The sequence below is a fragment of the Nyctereutes procyonoides genome, unplaced genomic scaffold, assembly GCF_905146905.1.
Source record: "Nyctereutes procyonoides isolate TBG_1078 unplaced genomic scaffold, NYPRO_anot_genome, whole genome shotgun sequence".
Taxonomy (NCBI): Eukaryota; Metazoa; Chordata; class Mammalia; order Carnivora; family Canidae; genus Nyctereutes; species Nyctereutes procyonoides.
The window spans coordinates 71,601,751-71,607,837 of NW_026575142.1; the positions used below are offsets into that span (position 1 = coordinate 71,601,751).

The 6,087-nt window shown below is 50.4% G+C and overlaps 1 long non-coding RNA gene across 1 annotated transcript; it reads right to left on the reverse strand.

The window, feature by feature from the left end:
* Nucleotides 1-264: 264 nt before the first annotated feature.
* On the reverse strand, nucleotides 265-5,747 carry LOC129498855 (uncharacterized). The gene is made up of 3 exons (XR_008662217.1): nucleotides 5,680-5,747; nucleotides 2,265-2,440; nucleotides 265-519 (listed from the first exon to the last, which is right to left on the reverse strand). It is a non-coding gene; the product is annotated as an uncharacterized LOC129498855 (long non-coding RNA).
* Between the last annotated feature and the right edge of the window lie 340 nt (nucleotides 5,748-6,087).

Here is a 6,087-nt window from a genome sequence, read left to right on the forward strand (position 1 = left end):
CAGAGCCTTCCCTGGCCGTTCAACCCCACCCGGTCCCCAGTCCCCAGTGCAGCAGGCCCACAGGCAGCCGCTGCGGGCCCGGGTGGCAGCGGGACCTCTCCCCCACGGCTTCCGGGTGCCGGGCTCCTGCCCACGCTGTCCGGGGACACCAGCCAGCCCGTCCCCCCAGTGGGTTGCGCCCAACTGTTAAGCGCTCTCAACACTCAAAATCCAAAGTCTAACCTCTTTGTAGCCATAAGGGAAAGCTCACTTACCCAAGGGTGTCCTTTGAGCGCCTTCTCGGGGTCAGCCTGTCCGAAAGGAGCGACAGGACGGTCAAGGTGGGGGGGCCCCTGGGGGGCCCAGTCGATGAAGCATCTGCCTTGGGCTCAGATCATGATGCCGAGTCCCGGATGGAGCCTGGCGTGAGGCTCCCGGTCGGCAGGCCCTCTGCTCCCCTCTGCTCCCCCATCTCCTCTCCCAGCTCGGGCTCTCTCGCTCACGCTTGCTCACTCTCTCTCTCGAATAAATAAATACAACCTTTAAAAAAAAAAAAAAAAGATGACCGAGATAGAATATGAGAGAAAATCAGCCCCTCCCCAATCTAGAAACTTCTTGTCCCATTAAAAAGTCAACCAACCAAAAGTATCCTTAAGACTTTAGCGCCTTGTGCAACCATGACTCCATTATAGAATCTCAATGTTGTGGCCTTTTTGTCCTCCAGGACTCGTAAGGTGCCTCGCTTCACTGTCACACACACGTCTGACCTCTTTTCAGACACGTATTTGACATCTTTGCAAATGCATGTGAGCAGCAGCCCCCTCACGTCTCGCCTTTTCTGAAAGGGCTTTTGGAAGTCCACTTACGAGGTGACGTGCAAGGCCGTCTCCCCCGCCCCGTCCATTCGGAAGCCCCATCTCCCCAACTGACTGCAAGGAAAAGGTTGAAGGGGAGACTGAAGAGAAGAAGCCCGTCCCTGGCAGACGGAAACTGAAAGGACCCCGAAAGAGAAAAAAAAACAGTTTTGTGGGTTTTTTTTTTCTCCGACCTTGCTTCTTTCCCAGCTTCTGTTCTCGCTAGGATCTGCACCCCCGCCCTGCACACGCCTGATGTGTGTCCCCCCTTAGGGACAGAGTCACAGGTACCTTAGGGGTCCTCCATCCCTGAGGAATGACCGCCAGGGCCCTCCCAGGCGGGTCACATGCCCCCGGCCCGGCCCTGGGCCCGCCGGGGACTGCTGAGGCTGCGCTGGGCCCTGCTGGGGGGACGCTGACCTCCGGGAGCTGCGGGAGGACAGGAGGGAGCACGGCAGGGCCGCGAGCTCTCCCAGCCCTAGCGCAGCGCCTGACACCCCCTCGCCGACCTGTGTCTGGGCACACCCGTTTTCTCCACGAATTCGTGCAGAGTGGCCTGCTTTTCCACATATTATTTATTATCTGGGCTGCTGTCTTATCGATTTTTGAGACCGTTTTGTTACAAAGGAATGGGAAACATCTGATACAATAAAACTCTCCTCATTGACAATAATAAAGCCACGTCATGAAATGTAAATTTATATGTTTTCCCTTGTAAAAAGGTAGCATCTGTGGGCTACAGTCAGGTTGTGGGAATCAGCTGAAGGTTGTTTCCGAGGATTAATAGAAACAAAAACAAATATGAATACATTAACGTTTAGACGTAAAACCTAAGATAACATAATAGACTGCATTTCTAAATTTTAAAACTTGTTGGCTTATGATATTCTAGAGATATTTATTTCATAAAGGAGCACAATGTTAGGCTTACAGGACTATATATATTTCCTATTTATATTCCTCTTGCCCCATTTTTCATGTGCATTATATCATCTGATTTTATTATGCTTCATATTTTATTTATTCATTTACGAGGCCCTGGGATTTTATTTCTCGAAGTCTTAGCGGAATGTTTACCAAAAAACAGATAATTAAAAATAAAGCCACACAGCTCACATGCACATTTTGTTTTATGTGCAATTATAAATGTATTTTCAAGACAATTTTAATGTCCAATTTCCACGAAGCGTTTTCTTCTCCCTCTGCAGCACACACTCTAAGGAAATCTTAAAAAGAGGCTGTTTGCATAATTCTGGTAACTGCAAGCCGCACAGATCCCACCGACCCAGGAACGCCCAGGAATGATTTGCATCCCAGTAACGGAAACAACAGTATCTTTGATGCAAGTGGGTTTCCCAGAAAAATAGAATTGCCAAGAGGTGTTGGAAGAGGGTGGTTTGGAAAGAGGTTAGGACTACCGGGATACGGAACTGGGCCCGAAGGGGCCTTCGTAATGCTGTTCTGGTGTCCGTCTTGCTGTCCCAGCTGCTCTCCCGCTGACCCGCAGGAGCATGAAGCAACCGATGATCAATGCCAGGTACCAGGCGCATACGTACAGCAGTGGTGTCACCGTGGCCAGGCTGCCCTGCCCTCCTCCTTGCCACCTGCTACGAGAAGAACAGCAGCCAGTCTCCCCGGTTCGCCACTGTCTCCCCTGCGAGGCCCTTTGGATGCACCCCTACAACGGTGCGACACCTTGCGATCGCCCCCCACCCTTTAGATTTTCCTGGGCCGGTAGGGAGAGGTGAAGGAAAATGCAGAAACTCCATAAGAAAGGGAAACGCTTCAATCCGTGTAACTACCAAATAAAGAGACCGGATAGGAGCTTGGATCCCACTGGCCTGTACCCAGCTCCTTCCTTTCTCACCCCCTATTGAATAAATTCAAGTGATTTATGCTTGTTTTCCCATAGTCAGCTCAAGGGTCACTGCCCCCGGGAAGCTCTCCTAGCGGGGCCTCCTCATACTCTCATGACACCTGCCGTGTCCCACCGCGTCAGCCTGGGACGTGACCCTGCAACACCGGTGTTGGGGCTTGACTTCTCGGTGGACTCACTTCCTTGAGGGCAGCGGCAGGGGGTCGACATTCCCGTGGCCCCGGGGCTTAGCCGAGAGGCCGATACACCTAAAGGGCGCTCAGCAAACAGCAATGTACTGTTCACAAAAACAGCCTGTCGCTCCCGCAACGTCCAGCGCCGTTAGGGCTGCACTTGCTCACCTACCCAGCGTCTGCTCCCCTGCCTGTAGCACACCTGGGCTAAGCACCGGACATACACGATTTAATGTGAAACTCAAGCCATCTTACAGGAAGTGCATTTTTACTCCTAAATTACAGGTAAGTAAAACACAAGATACGGTTATTTCACCGGGATCACCCAGCCAGGAATGACAGAGTTTGGATTTAATCCAAGGTATGTTTGACTTGAAAACCTGTTTTTCCTTTTTTAGTGCTACTTAAAGAAAAACTGTTCTATATATGTTGCCACTGGAGAAAATAAACTTGCATCTGTGAGCATGGCCTCCTCGCTACCCCCTCTCGGGCTCCCCGTCTCTCCTACAAAGCTGACGTCTTCATGCGTTTGGAAGGCGGCCGCCCTGAAAACAAAGTCGACATTACGGCTCGAACTAAAAATATGAACTACCCCACCAACGGTCTAGTGTTCACATAGTTTCATTTTGTCAGAAACACGGTACGTGTGGCCATAAATTTGCTCACATATAAAGCAAACGTCACACACTCTATTGCCTTATAGGTCCCGCCTCACAACCCCAGCGAGCCCCCAGCCAGTGAGAAGGCCTGGCCTAAAGGACGCGTTTCCAGTTACGGGCTTATCCACCGAAGCTCCAGCACTTACATCTACCTCTGAAAGATTCCTCCATAGAACACAAATATTTCAAAACATAAAATGGACCAAAACCATAGGATGGAGCCAGGTCCTTGGCTGAGGACCACGGTGCCTCTGTTGGGGGCGAGGCAGGGAGGGGGGGCCGGTCCAATCCAAACCTGTCTCTGGTTTTGTGTAGACTGTGTGCCCCTAAGCTCCACGGCAACCAACTTCAGCCTCATTTATTCAAGTGAAAAAAGAAATAAAAACCACCGCTTCCTGTGTGCAAGGCCAAGTGCAAGAAGATGTAAAAATCCATGCGTAAGGCCAGTGAGAGCTGCCATGAGTAACCCCAGGAGACTTGTCGCCTTAGAGGCTGTCACTACCAGCATCGGTGGCTGGTGGCAGATTGAGGGGTTCGGTGTTCAGGGAAGATGTCCTTCCCTCTCACGGGATCAGGTGCTCCTGAGCTGCGACCCCAAATGGACAGAAAGAAAGAAGGTCGTACGCGGTGACTGTAGATGCCACGCCCTTGGCCAGATGGTCCTTCTCCACGTCTGGAGGAAAACAAGACCCACACAGAGGAGCTGCGGGACGGCCGCGCAGCCAAGGGCCTGGGGAACGAGCCGAGGCGCATCCTTACAGGGGGACGATTAAGACAACAAGGAACATGCTCTCTGTGGCAAGAGGTAAGGTTAGGTGGCAACGGCAAAAAGTACTCATTTCCTCACACCTCTGCCTCCCCACCGCAGTCTCAGAATCTTGCAAGTAGGCACCACGACTTCTCCACGTCCCCAGCGGACGATGTGACCATCGGCAAACATCAGACGAATGAAGGAATGAATGCTCCCTTCATTCTCTCTTGGATATTTGCCTTCCTTAAAAAAAAAAAATTATGTATTTTAGAAAGACAGAGAGAGCCCGTGAGTGAAGGGAGGAGCAGAGGCAGCAATTTTTTTTTTTTTTAATTTAAATTTACTTAGCCAACATAGTTCACCATGAGTTTCAGGTGTAGAGCTCAGGGCCTCATCAGGTGCGCATCACACCCAGTGCCCGTCACACCACGTGCAGAGGAAGAGGGTCTTCACGCAAACTCCGCACTGAGCGTGGAGTCCCACGAGGGGCTAGATCCCGTGACCCAGACCGTCGTGCCCCGGGCTGACCCCAAGAGTCGGGGACACCTCCCTGGAGGAGCCACCCAGGCGCCCCGATGTTTGCCTCCTTTCTAAGGCTCCTCTTCTCTGCTTGCCGACCCCGCGCCTCCTTACAAAGTCGTCTTTCTGAGCGGGACGGGGAGCCGGGGAGACACCCCGCCCGAAGCACTACCTATCACTCATCCTTGTGGCCAATTCCCAGAGCGATTAGGAGAATGTAATTATAAATGTCCAAAAATCTCTGACATATTTCAAGCATCAGACATTCACTAATATTAGTAGCACATTTATTTAATTCCGAGCATCTCTGTGTATTTGATAGATTGTAAAGAGGAATTTATAGGAGACGAGACAGGGTGCCTCATCCCCTATTAAAGCGAATATAAATAGCTTATGAGTGATGGTTCCCTATAACAATTTGCATAACAAATGCACTTCACCAGTAACTGTAGGACAGGCACCTAGTGTTCTAACTCATGAATATTTGGGGTAATTAAGTAGAGCACAGAATGTAAATACAAGGAAGGGGAGAAAGTACAGAACTTCTGCAAAAGCTTATCTGTAAACAAAAGACGCGGAGCTGCGTTTGTCCTCCTGCCTTTTAATTCTTTAGCATTTATATCTTTAAAAAAATAATGAAAAAAAAGATGTAGGGCCACCTGGGGGGCTCAGTGGTTGAGCGTCTGCCTTTGGCCCAGGGCGTGATCCCAGGGTCCCGGAATCGAGTCCCACACCGGGCTCCCTACAAGGAGCCTGCTTCTCCCTCTGCCTGTGTCTCTGCCTCTCTCTGTGTGTCTCTCATGAATAAATAAATAAATTTTAAAAATCTTTAAAAAAAAAAGGAAAAAAAAACAATGATATAAAATACCTGCGGACGATGTGGATCATCTGGAGACGGAGGTAGATACAGAGGTATGCCTGCCCGGAGTTTTAAAGCAGTCTGTAACATAAACTACTGGGCCGCAGACCACGTCTGAACAGGTTGTTTAGCGCTCCGGTCCTAATGGGTTAAGAGCCTCCCGTGCAACACGCTGATCGTGCGTGCTCCTTTCATCCCTCCAAGGAGATCCTGCAAAATGCTGAACACACGTATTCTTGCAAATTACTGGAAAGACAACATTCCCACGAGACAACGTGACGGTTATGAAATGAAGTGTGTAAGCCAAAGACTCCAACAGCTACGTTCAACAAACACACCTCCAGCAAACTTCCCTGCCCCGACTCGTGCAAATGGAATACGATCCCGTGGAAACAGCGACTCCCCTGCTCGCTACAT